Source organism: Tenrec ecaudatus, chromosome 8 (genome assembly GCF_050624435.1).
Source record: "Tenrec ecaudatus isolate mTenEca1 chromosome 8, mTenEca1.hap1, whole genome shotgun sequence".
NCBI classification, from domain to species: domain Eukaryota; kingdom Metazoa; phylum Chordata; class Mammalia; order Afrosoricida; family Tenrecidae; genus Tenrec; species Tenrec ecaudatus.
The window spans coordinates 111,625,812-111,647,205 of record NC_134537.1 but is presented as its reverse complement, the minus strand read 5'-3'; the positions used below and the strand labels follow the sequence as shown (position 1 = coordinate 111,647,205).

The following is a 21,394-nucleotide window of genomic DNA, read 5'->3' as shown; positions in this document are numbered from 1 at the left end:
CTTCAGCCTCCTTTGATGATTCCTGTCTGTGGTGATCATTGCCTGATGTTTCCAAATGGTGATTTCCTAATTCCAACATTTCTTCTGCATTTATTAATTGAATTCTACAGTAAGTCCTTTACTTTCTTCCCTATTCATTTATTAACTATTTATTTTATGAGTATGAGCTCCTGGATTCTTGTTTTACCCTATAAGCTCTAGCCCGTTGCTATCATATTTTGTACTCTTACTCGGGACATTTCAGACTTGGCCATTGGAGCCGCTTTGAATGGGTCTTCTTCATGTGTCCCTATCGTTTCTCGAGCATACGGTTACTTTCTGATATCACAAGCTGTTGCATGCTCATCTTGTTTTTCACTTACCCTACTTGTAGAATAAGACATTCTTTAAGAACCCCCATTCCTTTTCTTGAATAATGTTATGTAGAAATTAAGATCTGAGAGCTAGATGTTCTCATTGCTATTGGGGCACCATTACTTCTAGGTCATCTTAGAAAACAGAGCTAAGAAATTAATGTGCCAGGGAGGAGAGGAGCCAGTCAGGGTGCAGTGTAACAATGATGAAACATACAATTTTCCTCTAGTTCCTAAATGCTTCCTCCCCACCCACTATCATGATCCCTATTCTACCTTACAAATCCGGCTGGACCAGAGGACTTACACTGGTACAGATAGGAACTGGAAACACAGGAAATCCAGGACAGATGATCCCTTCACGATCAGTGGTGAGAGTGGCGATACTGGGAGGGTGGAGTACAGAGGGGGAACCAATGATAAGGATCTACATATAACCTCCTCCCTGGGGGATAGGCAACAGAAACTGGGTGAGGGGAGATGTCGGACAAAGTAAGATATGACAAATTAATAATTTATAAATTACCAAGGGTTCATGAGGGAGTGGGGAGTGGGGATGGAGGGGGGAATATGAGGAGCAGATGCCAGGGGCTTACGTGGATAGCAAATGTTTTGAGAATGATGAGTGTAACGAATGTACAAATGTGCTTTATACAATTGATGTATGTATGAATTGTGATAAGATTGTATGAGCCCCTAATAAAATGATTTTAAAATTTTATGTGCATATACACACATATCTGTCCCTACTCCTATTTATGTGTGTGATTATTAACAAGCATGCATTTATACTCTCCCTATTTCAGCCCAAACCCAGAGGCTCATTCTAGCCGTCCCCTTTCTGGCTTGTGATTTTTTTCCTTCGACAGTGAGAACCCTGTCATTATCTATGTTTATACCAGACTCATTATCTATAATATACCTATTTACTCTCTCAATCCTAGAATACAATTTAAATAGTTTGACTTTTTTCTTCTTTGAATAAGTGTGTGAACTTAATTATAAAAGTGAGAATTATGAATTTAATGTCATTTACAGAATTTCTCCTTTTACTCTGATAGTGTTACCCTTAGGAACTACCTGCAATAAAGCACAGTTCTACCTACTTAGTCTTATGAAAACATCCCAAAGCTGACTTATCTGTTACCACAAATTCTTCATATACTGGAAACTCTTTTCAAATAACAGGGGAGGGATGGAAGTGAAATCAAAGTGTATTGTGTCTTCCTTCTCTGATTTTACATAGATACCTAAATCAGTCCCAAACAGAACTCGTATCTAATTCATCTATTGTCTTTCACCATAATCCTCTTGTTTTTTCATCTCATTCAGCTTTTATATGAAAAGAATAGAGAGAGGGCCAGCTGACCATTTTCAGAGGACATTGTTGATGGGTGCCTTCAGGTCAGTTCCAACCTTATGTACAACAGAACAAAGCATTGCTTGTACTTATGTTGGAGTCCATTGTTTCAGCCACTATATGGATCCATCATGCCAAGAGTCTTCTTTCCCACTGCCTCTCTACATTGCCAACCATGATGTCCTCCTCCTGGTAACATGTCCAAAGTGAATGAAACAAATGAAGCCGCCACATCTTACTTTCTCAGGAGTGATTTGATTGTACTACTTTCAAGACAGATTTTTGTTTGTTTGTTCTTTTGGCAGTTCATGGAATCTTCAATACTGTTCACCAGCACCAGTAATTCAAGTGCATTGATTCTTCTTCAGGCTTCCTTATTCAATGTCCACTCTCACATGCATAGGAGACAATTGAAAATTCCATGATTTGGGCCAGCCACATCCTAGTCTGGTTTTCAAAAGAGGTCTGTGCAGAAGATTTACCCAATGCGATGTATCGTTTGAGCTCTTGACTGCTGCTTCCATGAACATTGATTGTGGATCCAAGCAACACAAAATCCTTGACAACATCCATCGCTTCTCCATTTATCATGATGTGACCTATTGTTCCAGGTGTGGGGATTTATAAGAAGTTAGAAAAATGAAATATGCAAAGGATTCTTGGATGTCTGGAAATGTGTTGAGATTTCCCTAGGCAAGTATGCTACCCTCAGATTAAAGGAAGGTCAATATTGGACACAGGCTACTTCCTTACTATTTATCTGTACTCCAATACTCTATTTTTTTTAACCTGGGACCTTTAAGACAGACTATGGAACAACACTGATGCCAAGTTTGTCATCACTGAATTAGAGTGAGATGTACTGGAGTATTGTTAATGTAGGTTAGGCTCTGCAGAAAACTGATTTCTATTCTTGGCTTCTACTTTACTTAAGTATTGGGTTGTCGCTAGAGGCTGGGGTGGGGGTTGGCTCCAACTCATAATGACTTTATTCACAACAGAAGAACACACTGTCCCATCTGTGCCCTCTGTATAATCGGGGGGAGGGAGGGTGGGGAGCACGGTGCCTACTGGGATCATCCTTCTCAGTGAGGGTTTCCCTCAGTCACTAAGCATTTGTCCTTTCCAGCAGTTGGTCTTTCTTAATGGTGTATCCAAGATAAAGGAGCCAACGTCTGACTCTCTTGGCTTCTAAGGAGAGTTCCAGTTGTCTTTTCCTCGAGATTAATTTGCTTGTTCTTCTGGTATTCCACAGTGGATTCGCCAGTCTTCTTCTTCCGTTATCCCTTTCCACTGTCCAATTTTCACATGGAGGTAAAGCAAGTGAAAAGACCACGGCTTGGGTCAGGTATACCTGAGGCATCAAAGTGACTGTCGGGTAAGTGTTTGACTACTAACTACAAGGCCAGCAGTTCAAACCTACCAGTCTCTCTAAGGGATAAAGCTGTGACTTTCTGCTCCTGTAACGATTTTCAACTTCAGAAACCCTATCTAGGGTCGCTGAGTTGGAATCAACCCTATGGCAGAGTTTTGGGGTAAAAGATATAATTACACAATGTCTATAGTAATCATAAAATGTTTTATGCAGCAAAGCAAAGGTGAAGTAATAAAATATTAGCTAATGAGAATTTAATAGGCCTCAGTATTTTTTCACATAAGGAAGCATTTATTTGAGGTTTAACATGAAATCATACAAATAAAAATGGTATAAACACAAATCCACATCGAGGCAAAACACAGATAGCAAAGGACAAAGTAAAAACAAAGAAAACTAATTGGCAGCTATATAGAGTTGGACGCAGTTGTGTCTTGTACACTAAAAAGTCTTTTACGAAATAGTTATCATAGATCAACAGAAGGCCAATCTTCAACGTTGTCCTGCAAGACGGGTTGCTTTAGCATCTCCTCCTGTTTTCTCCAGTGTCCTCCTCAGGCATGGCTGGTAATTGATATGGTGATTGCCTCTCCTCGAGATGCCTTGCCGTACGTGCTCTGTTGGCCACTGTAGTCTGCCTGTCCCTGTCCATAGCCACAGTTTCCATGGTGAGAAACTGTCTAATCACATCCGCCATGGCCACTACAGTGTTGATCGCCGCCATAGGCACTCTTGTAGTTCCCACACCCTTGATCATAATAGTAATTAAACCCTTGGTTCAGTTTTGGCCCTGACCTCGTCCACGACCCTAGTACCACCTCGATCACCTGCTGCAGCACCCCTTCCTCCTTTCTGCTGCTGTTGCTGCTGCCGGTGCTCCTCCTTGGGCCATGCAACTTTGATTTCACACTTCCCACGACCAGTTTGGTGGTATCTGCTTTCTAACAGCTTCTTTACTGGCTCTTCATCTGTGTAGGTGATAAAGCAAAATCCTCTTCTTTCATTTGTTTTTTTATCCACTGGAAGGTCAATATTTTTAATCTTTCCAAAGTCTCCAAACTATTCTTTAATCTGTTTTTCTGAAATATCTGGGCTTAATCCACCCACAAAAACCTTGTTAGGGGGTTCCTTCCCCTTTAAAGCTTTGGCCCTTTGGGGGTCTATCAATTTGCCATCCAGTTTGTGTTCTTTCAGTTCCAAAACCTTATCAACACTAGCAGCATCTTTAAAAAGCACAAATCCAAATCCTCTTGAGCGCCCAGTGACTGGATCTCTTTTAATGGTGCAGTCAACAACCTCTCCAAATCGAGACCGATATTCAGTCAGACCTTTCTTGCTTGTATCCCAGCTCAAGCCTCCGGTAAACATTTTACTGTCATCCTGCTGATACTTGCTCGCATTGATCTTGGAACCCTCTGCGAATTCCTCCATGTTGCTGTACTCACTCCTGTCCTCCATGGCAGAAGCTGTGGCAGCAGGGTGCTGGCCTCAGACCGAGTGGAGGTGGTAGCGGCGGTGGAGCGTTGTATGGAGCTGGATTTAAAATGGCGGCGGAAGAGCAATAGGCCTCAATATTAATGGTAGACTTCAATATGACTTTTTTAGTATTATACAGGTTAAGTAGGCTAAAATTAATAAATCTATAATTTTTAAATATATGACTTCATACTCTCTCACTGCCATCAAGCCATGCTGACTGTTAGTGACTTTAAAACACACACACACACACACACACACACACACACACGGGTATCTGAGACTGTAACTGTTTACAGGAGTAGAAAGCCAATCCTTCTCCTGCAGAGCCGCTGGTGGTTTTGAGTTGCTGACCATGTAGATCACAGCCTAACCCAACACATAACCACGACATCACCAGGGCCCTTTATGGATTTTCTTCAAATTCTCAATGAACTTGTATAAAAATTGATCATATATTAAGTCATAAAGAAAATCTTAACAAAACACTAAAATGTGGATGATTACAGGATAGATTACATCTTCCTTCCGTGGAGTGTCCAGTGGGTTCCAACAGTGGCAGTTTTGCTAGCAGTCAAGTGTTTTAACCACTGTAGCACCAGGGCGTCCTGTGTTCTGCACTAATTGGTAGTCATTTGTTATGTACTAATAAAAATGATGAATGACGGGTGATAAATAAGAATGAAGAGTGAAGACTGAAGAATTGATGCCTTTGAATTAAGGTGCTGGTGAAGGCTATTGAATATTCCGTGGACTCCCAGAAGAACAAACAACTCTCCCTTGTAACAAGTACAACCAGAATGCTCCTTGGAAGAGAAATAGGGGGAGTTCATCATCTCATGTATTTGGGGCATGCTATCCGGAAAGGCCAGGTCCTAGAAGAGGTCATCGTGCTTGGTAAAGTGGCAGGTCAGAGAAAAAGTGGCCTTTTGTGATGAGAGGGATTGACACAGTGGCTGTCGCCATGGGTTCAACCACAGCAGTAATTGGCAGGCTGGGGCAGGACCGGCAGTGCTTCCTGTTGCTGTATCCAGGGGGTGCTATGAGTTGGAACCAACTCGATGGATGGCATCCACTAACAACAGCAACATGTCAGCGAGGCTCTTTCTGGAGTGCAGTCCCCTCTATAGAGGAAGGTTGTCAGCATTTGACTTCATCTGGATTAGCTTTGTTTCCAGGGTTAAGAATTAGGGAACCATCTGAGTCCTTACATTTAAGTCACATTTTGATAGTCATCTTAAGAATTAAACTGGTACTTTGATTATTGTGTTCAGAATTTTTCTGAAATCCAAGTTGAAGAACAAACAAGGTATTAGTCATGCCCACTGCCATTGATTCGATTCCAACTCACAGCGATCTTGTAACACAGGGTAGAAGTATCCCGGTAGGTTTCCAAGGCTAACTTTTTACACTCCTCGGGAATAGAAAGCCTGCTCTTTCTCTTAAGGAGTGACTGCAGTTTCAAACTAGTAACCTTAGGGTTAGCAGCCCAATACGTAACCACTGTGACATTCATGGAAACCTTAAAACCTTAGCTAATGCTAATAAAAATACTCAGTATATTTGGAATAGAAGAAAACTCCTTAGTAAGGGAAAAGGATATATAACAGCAAACAATAGCAACCGTAATAAGAAATGATGACTCACTAAAACCAAGAATAAGGCAAGCATACCCAATATTATTACTAGTATTCATAGCCAATGAACTAAGGCAGAAAAAGAAATAAAACGCACAGAGTTTGGGCAAAGCAGATAAAAACACTATTCTAATGACATTTTCATCCAGAGAGAATACAAGAGTCTGATGAAAACTACATTGAAACCAAAAAGTGTAGTCAATAAAAGAGAGGAAACTGTATATGGAAAGCCATTTGCTTTCCTATGCAGCAATTACCCATGAGAAAGCCGTAACAGGAAAAAACTATTCACAATAGCAACCAAACTATAAAATACCCAAAATATACTAAACAAGAAATATGAAAATACTTTTTAAAGAAAGTGGTAAACACTTCTCTGATCCACGGACATGAAAAGACGAAATATCTGAGTAAACAAACGGTGAGACTATTAGATGTCAATGCCTTCGACCAGCCGCTTTCTCTGAGAGGACAATGTTTGCTCCATTTCTCACTGGGTAAGAAACAACCATGCAAAATAAAACTACTAGAGAGTTCTTTGGGAAATGAACATGGAGTATTAGGAACACAGATAGTATCATTTCATATTAAGCAAATTTCTGAATTGTACAAAACTGTTCAAGAATTTTTATAGTATGAGGGCAAAGACAGGGTCAATGATACACCTGGCCACCTGGCATTGAATCAGCTCTCTATCTCTCCTCAGTCCTAAGGACAGGACAGACTCGTCTTCGCTGAGACTCAGCATAGGGGTGTATTCTCCTTTGCTCTCATGTGCAACAGAGAGGGGGTTAACGAGGTTCGGCAGGTAATATTTTCACCCCAAACTAAAGAGTGATTCCCTGGTGGAGTCAGAAGTGGCTTAAGCATGTGTCTCATGTCTCATGAGCATCGCCAATGAGAATCAGCAGCACTCTGAACAGCAGGACACTGCCCTGAAGAGGCTGTGCAATTATGATGTCACAGTCTGGGAATATGCAAATTACATGACTGCTTATTTAGGGGCCTTGGGTCCGGGAAGGGCCCTGGTGGGGTAGGGATTACGCATTGAGCTCTTAAACACAATGTCGGCAATTAGAAACCACCAGCCCCCATGAGAGCAAGAGGGGCTTTCTATTCCCGGAGACAGTTGTTGTAGACAGTCGCCATCTCAGAAAGTTACTGGGGCAATTCTGCCCTGCCCTATAGGGTCACTATTAGTCAGCATCAAGTGGATGGAAGTGAATTTGGCTGTGTTTTTGTTTTGTTTTGTTTTGGGCTCCAAGACCGCAATCTCTATACAACATTATGTATCCTGTTTTTAGTGACAAATGTTCACATCAACAGAATGTACCAAGACACTAAACTTCAAGATGTGTGAAGGTTCGGTGGAAAGCAAGCTCAGTAAGCGAATGTTCTCAAATACTCCTTGGGAGATATCCTTGACTCTGGTCTTTCTTTCGCTTCCTAGTGTAATCTATCAGTATATCATGCAGGGTGTATTTCAAAATGTATCCAGAGTTCAACCACGCTCTTCTGAGCTGCATCAGCACTCTATCCAGAGTCCAACCACTTATACTTTCATTCAGGCCATGCTACCTTTGTCTCTCACAGAACTGGTTTCCTCGCTTCCACCATCGTCATGGCTCTCATCCTGTTAAAGTCGTAATCATGCTCCTCCATCACTTTGATTCTTCTTTTTTCTTAAGGTAAAAATCCAAACCTCTACAATGATCCACAAGTAGAGTGACCATATATTTTATTCTGCAGACATGAAGAGTGGTGAGGCGGCATTATAAGGTACCTCTCACCTGTAGACAAACTGGATTATTGGAGGCAAATGGGATGCGTTGTCACCTTAAATATAAAGCCTTGTGTGGTCTGTGTACCCCCTGCTACCTGTCCTTGCTCACCGATATCACCTTCACCCTCTATGCTCCTCTACCCAGGCCTCCTTGTTCTTTGCATATGCCAACCCCGCGCCACCTCAGGGTGTTTGCAGGTCTTCTTCCTTCTAATTGGAATGCTCTTACCCTAGTTCACTGTGGGTCTCATTCCCCCCTCTCTCACCTTCTTAACCAGCTGCTAAAGTTCAGAAATCCCCCCTTTCACTCCTCACCCCCAGGGTTCCTTATTCTCTGCACCCTACGGATTTTCCCAGGCTTATTTATCACCATCTGTCATGCTAGATATTTAACTTTTCTCGTTTCTGGTCTTTTATCACACGAGTAAGGAAGGGATTCTTTTCTGTTTTTGGTGATTGCATCTCCAGTCTTAAATAAAGTCTCGTCTGTAGCAAACACTAAACAATGACCTGTTGAAGGAATGGTTAAGTGGTTAAGGGGAAGTGACGTGAAAATTATGGCATTCTGCAGAAAAACATAAGATGTTTATATTTCCTTCTGTCATGTGAAATAGGTATAATTTATCAGTGGAAAGTATGGCCTTATTATGCTCGCAGCATAGAGCCATAAACACACGTCCACAACAACATCATTATCAAAAACAAAACCCAACCACAGGATTTTACTGAGAATAATGGACTGTTTTAGGTTTTCGTGTTCGTATTTGCATTCCTCTTGTTCATTTATTTTGCCCTCCTTTGACTCTCGCAAGTACTAATGACTCGAGGAAAGAAGTACGGGGCAAAAACATCTAATTTTGTCCCTTGCTTTCCCTGATTGACCATTCCTGTGGAAAGAAAGTCAGTGTTAGACTTGGGTCACAGAATACCCAGGTGTGATCTGCTGTCATGCAGCTTCAGAGATGATGCCGTAAATCACTACCAGCTCAAGGTAAACATTTCTCCTCCTCCTTCATCATATAGACACGAAACTAGGACCCAGGATGCTGTTAAGTTGCCTGTGACCATGTCTGATAACTGGCATTTTGTCTGTTTTTCTCTTTTTCAAGTCATTGTCTTGGACAAACCAGGTACCGCAGTCTCTTGATATGTTGTTATTCGTTGCCCTCACGTTGATTCCAATTTCCTGGTGGCCTGCACGAGGTAGGAATCTGTTTTTCCATCCATCAGTAGCAGAGGAGTCCTGACCACCACCTTCTTCCTGATCCAAGGGTTGGGCCTAGGCTTCCTGCTATGTGGCTTATCTAATGTTGACAGACGGCTTGGAATTAAATAATCGCTGTCTTTGAATATCTCATAGGTCAAGAAGGGAGACACACAACGCCATGTCAGCCAACAGCACTCCCAACACAAAGCACCTCTGCTTGCTTGGATTGCGTCTTCACCTGCTTTATCATGTTCTCTCCCCGCCACCAACTCATTTCCCCCACAACTGCATCTGTTTCCCTTCCTTCTCCCAGAAGCCAGGCCCAGGTTGTCTGTGGCTCTTCAAGTTGTCCTAGGTGACTATGGTTAACAAGGCTCTCCTGAACCATATTTCAAGATGGACCTTCAACACCCAAAGAAATTCTGACATCAGCCTATGTAAATTCCTCCCGAGTGTAAGGATGCAAGTCTGAAATGGACAAGACAGCTTGTCTTGGCCTAACACTCTGAGTTCTTATAATTTGCCACACAATCTTTAACATCATTCATAGCTTCTTCATTTTTGATCAAAATCAATCCGATTTTTATTTCAGGTTTTCTAAAGAGAGGCTCAGCAGAATAAAAGGATAAGCAACTTAGAATGTGTAAAGGACACCAATTTCTTGGTGAGGCAAAGGAAGATCACTCAGGCTGGCCTCTGTGGCTGAGAAACCTCAAAGTAAGATTTATCTCTGAAGCTGGATGAAGCTGGCTCTGTTCACTGTGTGCCTATAATTTCTCATATGCCTTCAGTGTTTGAAAACATAAAAAGACTCTAGCTATGATAAGCAGAAAAGGCCATTTTGGTAGAATATGGATAGCTCTCAGAATTAACAGGGAGGACAGAGATCAGGCTGTCACATCACAGTCACAGGCTGCAGAGAGGGTCCTGTGACTACTGCAGGACCTGACATTCCTTTTGGCTTAGGTGCCACTGGGTCCCGACTACTGCCACTGATGCATCTAAGATGAGCCCAACTGTCTCTGCTCCTGGTTCACTGTTCCAGATGCAACATCATGGGCAAGGGTGGATCGTGGCTGAATTTCAATCACAACCCCATATCCTACCTGTTTTCCATGAAAGTTTACACAAAGGTAGAACTTAAAAAAGGGATGAAAATGGGGTCTTCCAAAAATGCATAGGGAAGAAATTCTGGGAAGATGGTTCCGACGTAGAAGCACCCATTTGGAGTTCTTATTGTGTGATCACCAGATCTATGGGTGAGACTAATTCGGACATGAGAACAGGTCTTGAAGCACCCATGGATTCTTTGGTCAGTTCTCCCATGGTGAGCTCAGTTGTGCTTGCCATGTGTGTGTTTCTGATTCACAGCACCCGCCCACACCTTACCTCCCTTGTCAGTGGGGTAGTGACTGCCAGCCTCTCCTTTCCCCCCCAGGGTCCAGTGAGTTGCTAGTGTGGGGAAGTAGCCCAAGACACTCTGCCTTCAAGGGCATCCCATGGACACTCTCACAGACTTCTGGAGGCCAGAGACACCTGTGGAAGCCCATCTAATAGAATTCCCATCGGGATAATCCCTCCCCGAGGCCCTGCTCACTCTCCTCCTAGCAAGGACGTGGCTAGGCTCTTCAGATAGATAACCCCAATGCCCCCCTGAGAGAGAAAAACAGCTGGAATCCTCTGTGCAGTGAGCTCCAAGAGGTTGTCAGATTTATTCCTAGTTTCTTTTGAGAAAGGACATGCAAAACTCCTTTCTCTGTCAGAGGAAATGGAACCTGGCATTTCTGGGTTTTTCAGCAGCTTTCTCTGTCCCTGGCTAGGTAGCCTGCAGACATGGGGACCCACTGTATCCTTAGCCAGATCGCCTGCTGATCAGCGTTTCCTCCTCCCTGGGGCATCGATTACAATAGCACATTTCAACTCTGGGACCACATGCAAGGAATAGATAGTTCGGAGTTGTGCAGAAATCCACTGTAAAGGGGCCTTTCGTAGAAACACAATGATGGAAGGACTGCACTCTCCCTACATAATATACAGGGTGAATATGTGGTGCTGGTAGCTTTAATACACTCACCCCAACACCATAATCTCTAGCACCTGCTTCCTCCACCTCAGTAACACTCGCCTTTAATTTACCAAGCAAAACAGCACCTCGCAAAAAACCTCTTCTCTATCTCATTAAAAATTACTATACTTAACAGGAAAGCTTCCTATGATAAATACCACCACTTAAAAGCTACACCCAAGTACCTATACCATATTCCTCCTACTCTCTTAAGTAGCTCTCCCTCCTCATCGACCGACACACAATATGTTTTCCAGCACCTATCTGATCCTCTCCTAACCTAAATAGTCACACACACACACACACACACACACACACACACACACACACACACACACACACATCCCAGAAGCCCACACATCATCTTCAGCTCAAACACGATGCGGCAAAAACAACAGCCAACACCAGCAGCTCTCACAAAACAATCAAGAGAAACGAAAGTCAATTTCTGAAAACTTCCCAACCCAATGGCTTACACAGAAGAAAAATCCCTTGAATTTCCAGATAGATAATAGAAGAGAATGATGCTTAGGGCCTTACAAGAAATTAGAGGATAGATCCTGAAAACAGATGAAAAAAAAATGGAGATACTATAGTGCTCACACCCAAGGGAAATTCAGGAGCTAAGGAATGATGCAGTCAAAATAAAGGACAAGGTACATGATCTGACTGATAGAATGGGAAAAATGAAAATTGAATCAGTGAACTCAAAGATAACCAAGCAGAATTCAGCAAATGAGAGAAACAAACAAATCTGAAGAAAGTCTGAGGATGATATGGGATACCGTGAAGCGAAACAGTATTTGAATTGGGGTTCCTGAACAGGAAGGAACAAATAAGCCTACAGTTAAAATAGGAAGGGAATTCTCAGACAAACATCTCTCCAATATCACAAAAGAGGAGATGATAGCCCTTCAGGAAGCAGAACAGCAATGAGATTAACCCCCCCAAAACATATCAGGACACACCATAGTCAAATTATCCACCCCAAGGAAAGGAGAGGATCTTGAGAGAAGCTAGCGAAAAAGACAGGCACATGCAAAGGTAAACAAGTGAGAATAAGCTCAGACCTCACTGCAGAGACCACGGAGGAAAGAAGAGACAGGACCACCATATTCCAAAAGTTGAAAGACTACTGCAGTCCAAGAACCCTTTATTCAGCAACGTTCTCCATCACATTTGAAATAAACATTTTCTCCAGAAAGGAAACATTTAGAGAACTCATAAAAAAAATTGTATTACAAAATACAATTTCCAGTTCTTCATGGGCAGAAAACTAACAACCTCAGTACGCAAACATGAGACCACCATAGGGTGTAACACCCACCACCCAGCAACCAACAAACTGAAAACTGTACCTCAAATACTACAGATACAATGGAGTAACAATAGTAAGAATAAACCACACACACACACACACACACACACACACCATCCTTTGAAAGGGGAAGAAAGTAAAATATCAAATACAAATAGTACAAGATTACAGAAACAAGGCTACATTTAGCTTTAATTACATAGAATATTAATGGTCTAAACCCCCCTCCCCCATTAAAAGACAAAGTATAACAAACTGGATCAGACAACAAAAATCCTTCAGTCTGCTGTCTTCAAGAGACACATCTCAGACTCTAAGACCAAAATAGACTCAGAGTCAAAGGCCAGCAAAAAATTTACCAAACTAATGACAAGTGAAAAAAGAAACCAAACTAATGACAAGTGACAAACTAGACCTCAAGGTACATAATACAATGAGAGATAAGAACAGGTATTACACAGTGCTCAAGGGATCAATAGACCAAGAACTATAATTGACCCAGACTAATACAACTTCCAACTAATTCTACCAAGTATTCAGAGAAGAGCTGACACCAATCCTACACAAACTCTTCCAAAACATAGAAAGGAACAGCAAACTCCCAAACTCATTCCATGAAGTCAGTATAACCCTGCTACCAAAACCGGGCAAAGACCCCAAAAGGATCAAGAATTACAGACTGATGATATTTCTCTTGAACATGGATGCAAGCATCCTCAACAAAATTTAGTGAATAGAATTCAACAACATGTTCAAAAAAATAATACATCATAATCAAGTAGGATTCATTGCAGGAATGCGGGGATGGTTTAACATTTGAAAAACAATGTAATCCACCACATTAAGAAGAAAGATAAGAACCATATGATCATATCAATTGACGTAGAAAAGCATTTGATAACAGTCCACACCCATTCCTAATAAAAACTCTCATGATGATAACATTCGAAGGTGAAATCCTCAATACAATAAGGGCCATATACAAAAAACAATAGCCAATATTACACTCTACAGAGAAAAGCTGAAAGCATTTCCACTGAATAAGAGAACCCTACAAGAATGTCCTTTATCCCCACTCTTATTCAACATGTGCTGGAAACCCAAGCCAGTACTCTAAGAATGGCAAGAAACCAAGGGGGTACAATTGGGTAAAGAAGAAGTGATACCATCGCTATTTGCAGGTGATATGATTTTATATATTTATATAGCACCCTAAGGTGTTCACAAAAGGATAGGTGGAAATAACAGAAGAGTTTAGTAGAGTAGCAGGATACAAGATTAACAAGTAAATCAATTAGATTCCTATATACCAGTGATTGGAATACCGGAAAAGATATCAAGGAATGGATACCATTCACAATAGCCACACAAACACACACCTAGGAATAAACCTAACCCAAAGACCTGAATGAGGACAACTACAGAACAAGGCGGAAAGAAACCATAAGGGAGCTACACAAATGGAAGCATATTCTGTGTTCATGGGTCGGAAGACTCATTGTGAAAATATCAATACTACTGAAAGCAATCTACAAATTCAATGCAATCCTGATCCAAATTCCAGAATCATCTTCAAAAAAGTGGAAAAATTGATCCCCAACTTCATATGGAGAGGAAAGAAGCCCAGCATAGGCAAAGGACTCCTCCAAAAGAACAAACTTGGTGGTCTTGCACTACCTGACCGCAAAACCTCCTCTACAGCCACAGTTGTCAAAACAGCCTGGTACTGGGATAATGATAGATACCTGGGCCGATGGATCAGGGCAGGAAACCCAGAAATAAAAACACTGCATACAGACAACTCATTTTTGACAAAGGCTCCAAAAACATTGAACGGGAAGCAGATGCTTCTTCAATAAATGATGGTGGAAAATCTGGATATCCACTTGCAGAAGAATGAAACAAGACCCATATCTCACCCTATGCACAAAAACAAACACAAGGTGGATCAAAGAACTAAATGTAAAACCCAAAGCTATCAGGATCATCAATGAGAAAAGTGGGATAAAGCTAGGAGCCCTAGTGCAGGGAACACATGGACTATCAGAAATAACCAAGGGGAAACACTCTGTGGAAGATGAAGTAAATGAGTGAAACCTATTAAAAATAAAACTCCCATGACATGAAAGAGTTCATTAAAAGAGTAAAAGGAGAGTCCACAGACCGGGAAAAGATATTTAGTAGCGATATAACAGACAAAGGACTAATTACTAAAAGCTATAGTATTTTACAAGCCTGCAACAAGAAAAAAACTTACTAGCCTCTGAGGAGGTGGGAAAAGGACCCACATAGGTGATTCACAAAGGATGACAGTAGCATGGCTAATAAACACGCGAGGAAATGCTTCCAGTCATGAGTCATCCAAGAAATGCTGGTTAAAACAACTATGAGATACCACCCAACACCCATTACTGCAGCCCAATTCAAAATAAAACACAACTGAGAACAACAAATGTTGGAGGGGGTGTGGTGAGATGGGAATTTTATCCACTGCTGGTGGGCTTGTAAATATGTGCAGCCACTGTGGAAGACAATATGGCAATGCCCAACAACATGGCAACTGAACTATCATGTGATCCAGCAATGCCATTACTGGGCATATACCCCAAAGAAATGAGAAATAGCATAAATGGATCTTTGTTTCCGCCATGTTCATTGCAGTACAGTTCACAATAGCAAGAAGCTAGAAACAACCTAAATTCCCATCAGTAGAAGAGTGGATTAAAAAAACTCTGCTATATGCACACAGTGGAATACTAAGCATTCCTAAAAAACAGTGATGAAGCACGGCACATCATGGTGGATCTGGAAGATACTATGCTGAGTGAAGTTAATCAAGCACAAAAAGGCAAAGGCTGGATGCGCCCACTGTGGTAGAAACAAGCAGCTGAAGGGGCGCGAGCTCAGGTTTGTAGTGCATACAGGATTCTGGCTGGGGGGCAGACAGCCTTGTAGGAGGCTGACCAGTGCAAATGAACTTTACAACGTTTGCTCTAGGTAGCATAATGTAGGTCACTCGGCTGAAGGGTGTCTCGAGTCAGCTGGAATCAATGGCTGGGGGAGAATGGGAAGGGGTTGTCTGCTGAGTGGTTGCCAAGTGGATCTGGGGTGAGTTCCCCCGGAGAGGGAAATGGCCTTGTCAGAGGGTGAGGCTTGCTGATGGGAGGGGCAGCACAGGAAAAGGAGAGGGAATGGTCACGCTTGGGAGAGCATAGGAAAATGTTTGTTGTTTGGAGGGGAGGGGGCTGACCTCCAGGTAGGGGGAGGAATGACTGAGGATGCTTTGGGGGACACTAGGCGGGGAGTGTCTTTAGTGGTGTGCAGCGGGTGGGTGGGCAACATTGAACTCAGGCATCTGGGAGTATCCTGGGAACACAGGCCTGGTGTGGTAAAATGCTGAGACTGAATTCTGGATCTTCTGGGCACATGGAATGCTCCAGACGCTGCATTGGCAAGATCCCATGCAGGAGCCCCACTAGTGAACTGGACTCTACTTCAGACACACTTGTAGCCTGAGGACTTGTCAGAGAATACATGTCGGAGGAAGCAGAAGCCAGCTGGACCAAGAGTGGTGTACTGTTGGTTGACAGACAAACAAGGTCTTGCTACATCAACTCCCTATAGGCTTGTGTTAGTCTGGGTTGACTAGAGAATCCAATTCAAAAATCCTCATATGTGTATGAGAGAACTTTATATGAAAGAGCAATTGTACATTAAGAAAGCATCTCAGCCCCATTCAGTTCAAGTTCATAAGTCTGAAATTAGTCCATACGTCCGATTAAAAGAATACCAGACTATAAAGTCCTCTTCCGACTCATGCAGCACATGCAGTGACACCGAATGCAGGAAGATCACAGGCCAGTGGGTGGGAAGTCTTGTGAATCCAGTGACGGTGGAAACATCTCAATGTTGGCATGGGTCTCCATGTGTCTCCTTCAACTCCAGGGCTCTATCATAGCTGCATGTGTCTTGGCAGAAGGAATGTCTCGCAGGGAGTAAGCGTGTCCTGTCTCCAGCAAGCTATTTATCTCCTTAGGGCCTCCAAATGAAGTCATCAAGCTGTGACCTGATTGACAGGTTAAACTCCACTCCTTCACTCTTAAGTCTCAAATTGACAACAGATTATATAACTAACACAGATCACTCCTTGTCAATTAGACACTTTCACACAACTCTTTAGCCATATATAATTTCCAAACGAACAATAATAAAATCATATCTGTACTTAACAGGAGAAAACTAAAAAGCGTGGAATTCAATATGTGCCATCCTCATTTAAACATAATATTCTATAAATGAAAAACCACAATAGTCTGTGCTGAACAATTGCAGTTAAGTAACACTTACCATAATCTTATAAGCCTATGAATATATTCCAGCACCTATGAAAGTTTGTAAGCCAAGCACTTCAATACTGTATTAAGATAATGTATCATTCTGGCAATCCTGTGATGGACATTCTGTTTTATTTTGTTTATGCTTGTTCATATTAGGACATGGCTCAGTGGTGCTATGCCACTGGGAGTCATCCTCTTGAAGTGGTGTTGTTTTTCTATTTTTCGGCAAATGAAACCCAGGATTGATGAACCTATAGGAATAGCAAGTAGAACAAGGGTTTGGGAGGTGTGGGTATGGGGGTTGGGGAACAGGGGTTGGGTGGAGAGGAGATAAAAGGGAGACCATGTCAAGAAGTCCAGGAAGGAAATTTTTGGAAGCAATCTACCATACTGTTTGACATGATTGAACTATGGAATGATAAGACATATGTACTAATTCCCAAGTAATAACAAAAGAAAAGGAAAAAAGTATAGATCCATGAATTAGCTTTGGGTTTGCACTAAATCCTATCCCCAGCTTAAGAACAATTAGTTCTTACACTATGGTCCTGCTCGATACTCGCACTCAGGAAGGGAACACGAAGATATAGGTGAGCTATAGCAAAATGTGGCAAAGAACTTAGATGGTGCCCGACTATCAGATAAAATAGCTCTGGGGGCCTTTGGGGCTTGTCTCCAAATAAGCAGCCATCTAAGTGAAATGTAAACAAAGTCCACATGGAAAAGGCACACCATCATCAGTCACCGAAGGATTGGAATCTGTATAATCCAAAATAGAAGGAGGGATCAGTATCAGAGCCTAAATTGTGAGAATCCGGTGTGCAGAAGGCTATGATGACAGTGGGAACCCAAGATTCATTTGTGGGAACTACATAGGAAATAAGCCTCCAGAGAACCCGCCCCCCTTGTCTAAAACTGAGGGACGGGGCAAGGGACTCACTAAACAGCATGCTCAGGAGGGATACGTATAGAAAATCAAAGGCATCAATCTAACTTGAACAGTTAAAACGGTGTCAGTAGATCCCCCCTATGATGCGAGATAGACCTTATTTGGTTTCCAAATTTTTCTGTATTTTTGTTTGTATTGTGTTGTTTGTTTTTTATTTGTTCTATTGAGGTGTATCTCAGGGGTGCTTTGTAATTGGAGGTGACCCTCTTGAAGCAGTGTTACATGCTTTTCTGTTTTTCAGTATGTAAAACCCAGGATTGATGAGCCTATAGGGACAACAAGTGGAATAAGGGGCTCGGGGGTACAGTGGTGGTGGTGCAGGAAAAGGGAGACACTATCAAGGAATCCATGTAGAAAAAGGTGTCTGGAAACGGATTGTGGTAGTAATTGCACAATTCTACTTGACCCGAGTGAACGATGGTAGGATATAAATCCCAATTTATAATAAATTTTAAAAATAAGCTAAGACTAGCCCAAATAAATAGACAAAGGAACTTTTGGTTATCTGAAGTATAAGTTTGAATGAAAATAAAATTATTTAAAATCCTGAAGAAAAAAAGAACATGCGTGGGAAATTTCCTGTTTACCACACACCTTTTGAAGTCCTGCTCGCTGTGTGACAGACAAGAGCTCTGGTAGTGTAGTAGTTCATGAGTTGGGCTGGCGGCTGCTAACCGCAGGGCTGGAAGTTCAAACCTCCCAGGGTCGCTATGAGCAGAATGAACTCACTCTCAGTGCATTCAGTGTGGGTGTATGGCAAATGCTTGTTTCTCTCATTACATAGCAGAAAATATTTTATTAATGGCCTTTCCATGAGGGGGCAGTGGGGATAATGGTATAGAAGCATCAAAGGGCTTATGCTTCCCAGGTGGGGAGCAGTGCTGGTCTTGATCCTCCAGAGCCAAATGAGCCACATTCCTACACTCCTGCTCAGAGGGGGGGAAGGGAAGGGGACTCGTTACGAAAAAGAAGCAGCATGAGTAGACGTAGTGGACGCACAGGTTCTAAGCCCCGCACTTCCATTTCAGTGCCTAAGCAAGTTACTTGCCTGGGCCTCAAGTTTCTCACCTGTAACATGGGAGAGAAGTCATGAGGCAATACATTCGAAATCCCTAATATAGAATCTGGCGCCTACAATCGACGGATGCCATAATAACCATGGGTGTGATTTAAATGTGTATCTCTTCAATCCATTTCTCTGGACAACATAGTCACCTACTGTGGAGCAAAATTCATTTCTCCAGATCTTCTAGTTAACAAGGGCTAGGACAATCTTTATAATTGATTCCACAGATGTTCTGCATTCTCAGGTGCAGGCCGTGTAAGAGGCACTGAGATAGGATGCCCCTGTGGGCATTAGAGAGCCAAGCTTAGAGGGGAAGGCAAAGTGATTAAGACAGAACCCACATGCTCTCCAATCCATCTTTCTGTTCCTTGGCCATTTGGGGCTAGTCCTCTAATCCAGGGAACATCAGCAATGCTTGAAGGCTTTGATTGGTAAGGGACACAGGGGCCTCACTGAGCAGGTGCGGACCATACCAGGTGAGAGTGTCAGAGCAGGGAACACCAACATGCCTGCCTATAATACTTTTGAGTGGTGTTTCAGCATAAATATATTATTGTTCATAAAAATCTCTCTGGAGTGAGTTATAACCACAAAACATTTTTAAAAGTCCAGCTCGCATTTGTCGACGTACCTACAAAGTGACTACTCTAATTCGCGTGTTGAACCGTCTAGCATACTCCCAACTGCAAAGGCTGTTGACCTCACATAGTCGTGTGCACGCTGCATGCACGGGCTTCCTAGTCTTTGTGCTGCTGTTTCCACAGTCGCTGATTGTGTTGTTTTCTGTGCTTTGAGCTTTCGTATTGTAGGAAGTGATGTTTGTGAACCTATATCAATAACTTCTTTTGAGGGTGAAGTCGAAATGAAAGGAAAAGGGGAAGGATTTTTTTAAAAGCTTAGGGTTGGTTATTTAAAATGTGTTTCCATGTGCAAAGAGTTTTCAAAATAAGTTTTGTTAGTATTCATACATCATCAAGGAAATGTTTCATGGAAGTAATCAACAACTATGTTGATCCCATGTGATCCATGATTGAAACAGATGATAACCTTGACTAAAGATCATGCATGGTAGAGGGGGTGATGCCATGAGCTATCCCACTGATGCGGCCACTGATGGACAGCCTGTGATGTCTGTAGGCAAACACTCTCCTCAGTCTCTGCCACAAACGCTGGCAGCTCTTCCCCTTCCCTGCTTTGGCAGGAAACCCAGCAGAACAATTAAGTAAATTTGTTAATTGCCCCCCTCAGGCTAATTGGGCAGCTGACTGGTATTTCCAAAAGCAGAAGGTACCTGTCAGACTGTGAGGTGCTGATGTCCACCAGATGCTACTCTGCTGCGAGGAAGCGGCTAAGGTGATGCTGCTGACACCTGCACAGCAGCCGAGGACTCTTTGTTGGTGTTGAGACCAGCTCCCTCCCCTCAGCTCACTCCGTGGGCAGCACACCACCCAGGAGGGCCATGCTTGAATGAATTTTCCTTATTGTCAACTAGCAAAGCTGGAATGCCCACATATCACAGGCTACTAATGAGTCTTCTCCAATTCTGACGCTCTATTCTTCATGTAAACCAGCCGCTTGAATTACTTGCTCTGAATACAGATTTCTTGGAACAACTGCCTCTTGGTCTATAGATAGGTTGTGCAGGAGCACAGTGAAAGCCCAACTCCACTCATCGTGACCTTAAAAGACAGAGTCGAATTGTCCCATTTGGTTTCCAATGCTGTACATTTTTACAGAAGCTGAAAGCCTCATTTGTCTCTCAGAGAGGCAGGAGTATCCCAACAGCTGGCATTGTGGGAAACAATACACATAGCCCACGACACTCCCAGGGGCCCTGAGTACAGTGAAGTGTTCTGGAATGCCCATTCTTCTCAGTGCTACGCATAGTGTTTCTTATGATCCACACAGTCAAATGCCTCTATGTACTTAATGAAAAATAGTAAACATCTCTCTAGTATTCTCTTCTTTCAGTAATTTTATGTCAGCAATGGTATGTCTCATGTCACATCATCTGAATTCAGGTTGAATTTCTAGCAACTCCCTGCAATGTCTTACTGCAGCTCTTTTTGAATTATCTTCAGTAAAGTATTACTTGCATGTGATGTTAATGGTATTGTTTGATTTTTCTGCCTTCTGCTGGGTTATCATTTTTTTTGATTGGCACAAATGTGGATCTGTTTCAGTGGATTGTCCAAATTTCTTGACATAGATTAGTGAGTGCTTCCTGAGCTTCCTTTGTTTGTTGAAACATTTTGGTTGTTATTCCATGGATTCCTAAGCCTTGTTTTTTGTCAATGCCTTGAATGCCATCAGTTCTTGATTTTATATTACTTTTTAAGTGGTTGAAAAACAACCAATTCTTTTTGGTACAGAGTGTATTCCATTTGATTCTTTCTGCTTCCTTCAATATTTTCCCTATGGGATCATTCAGTCTTTCATTTACGGCTTGAGTTTTTTCTTCAAGATTC

The 21,394-nt window shown here is 42.2% G+C and overlaps 1 pseudogene; it reads right to left on the bottom strand.

Moving 5' to 3' along the window:
* Nucleotides 1–3,580: 3,580 nt before the first annotated feature.
* LOC142455507 (heterogeneous nuclear ribonucleoprotein D-like) overlaps nucleotides 3,581–21,394 on the bottom strand; it is a 187,580-nt pseudogene continuing 169,766 nt past the window's right edge.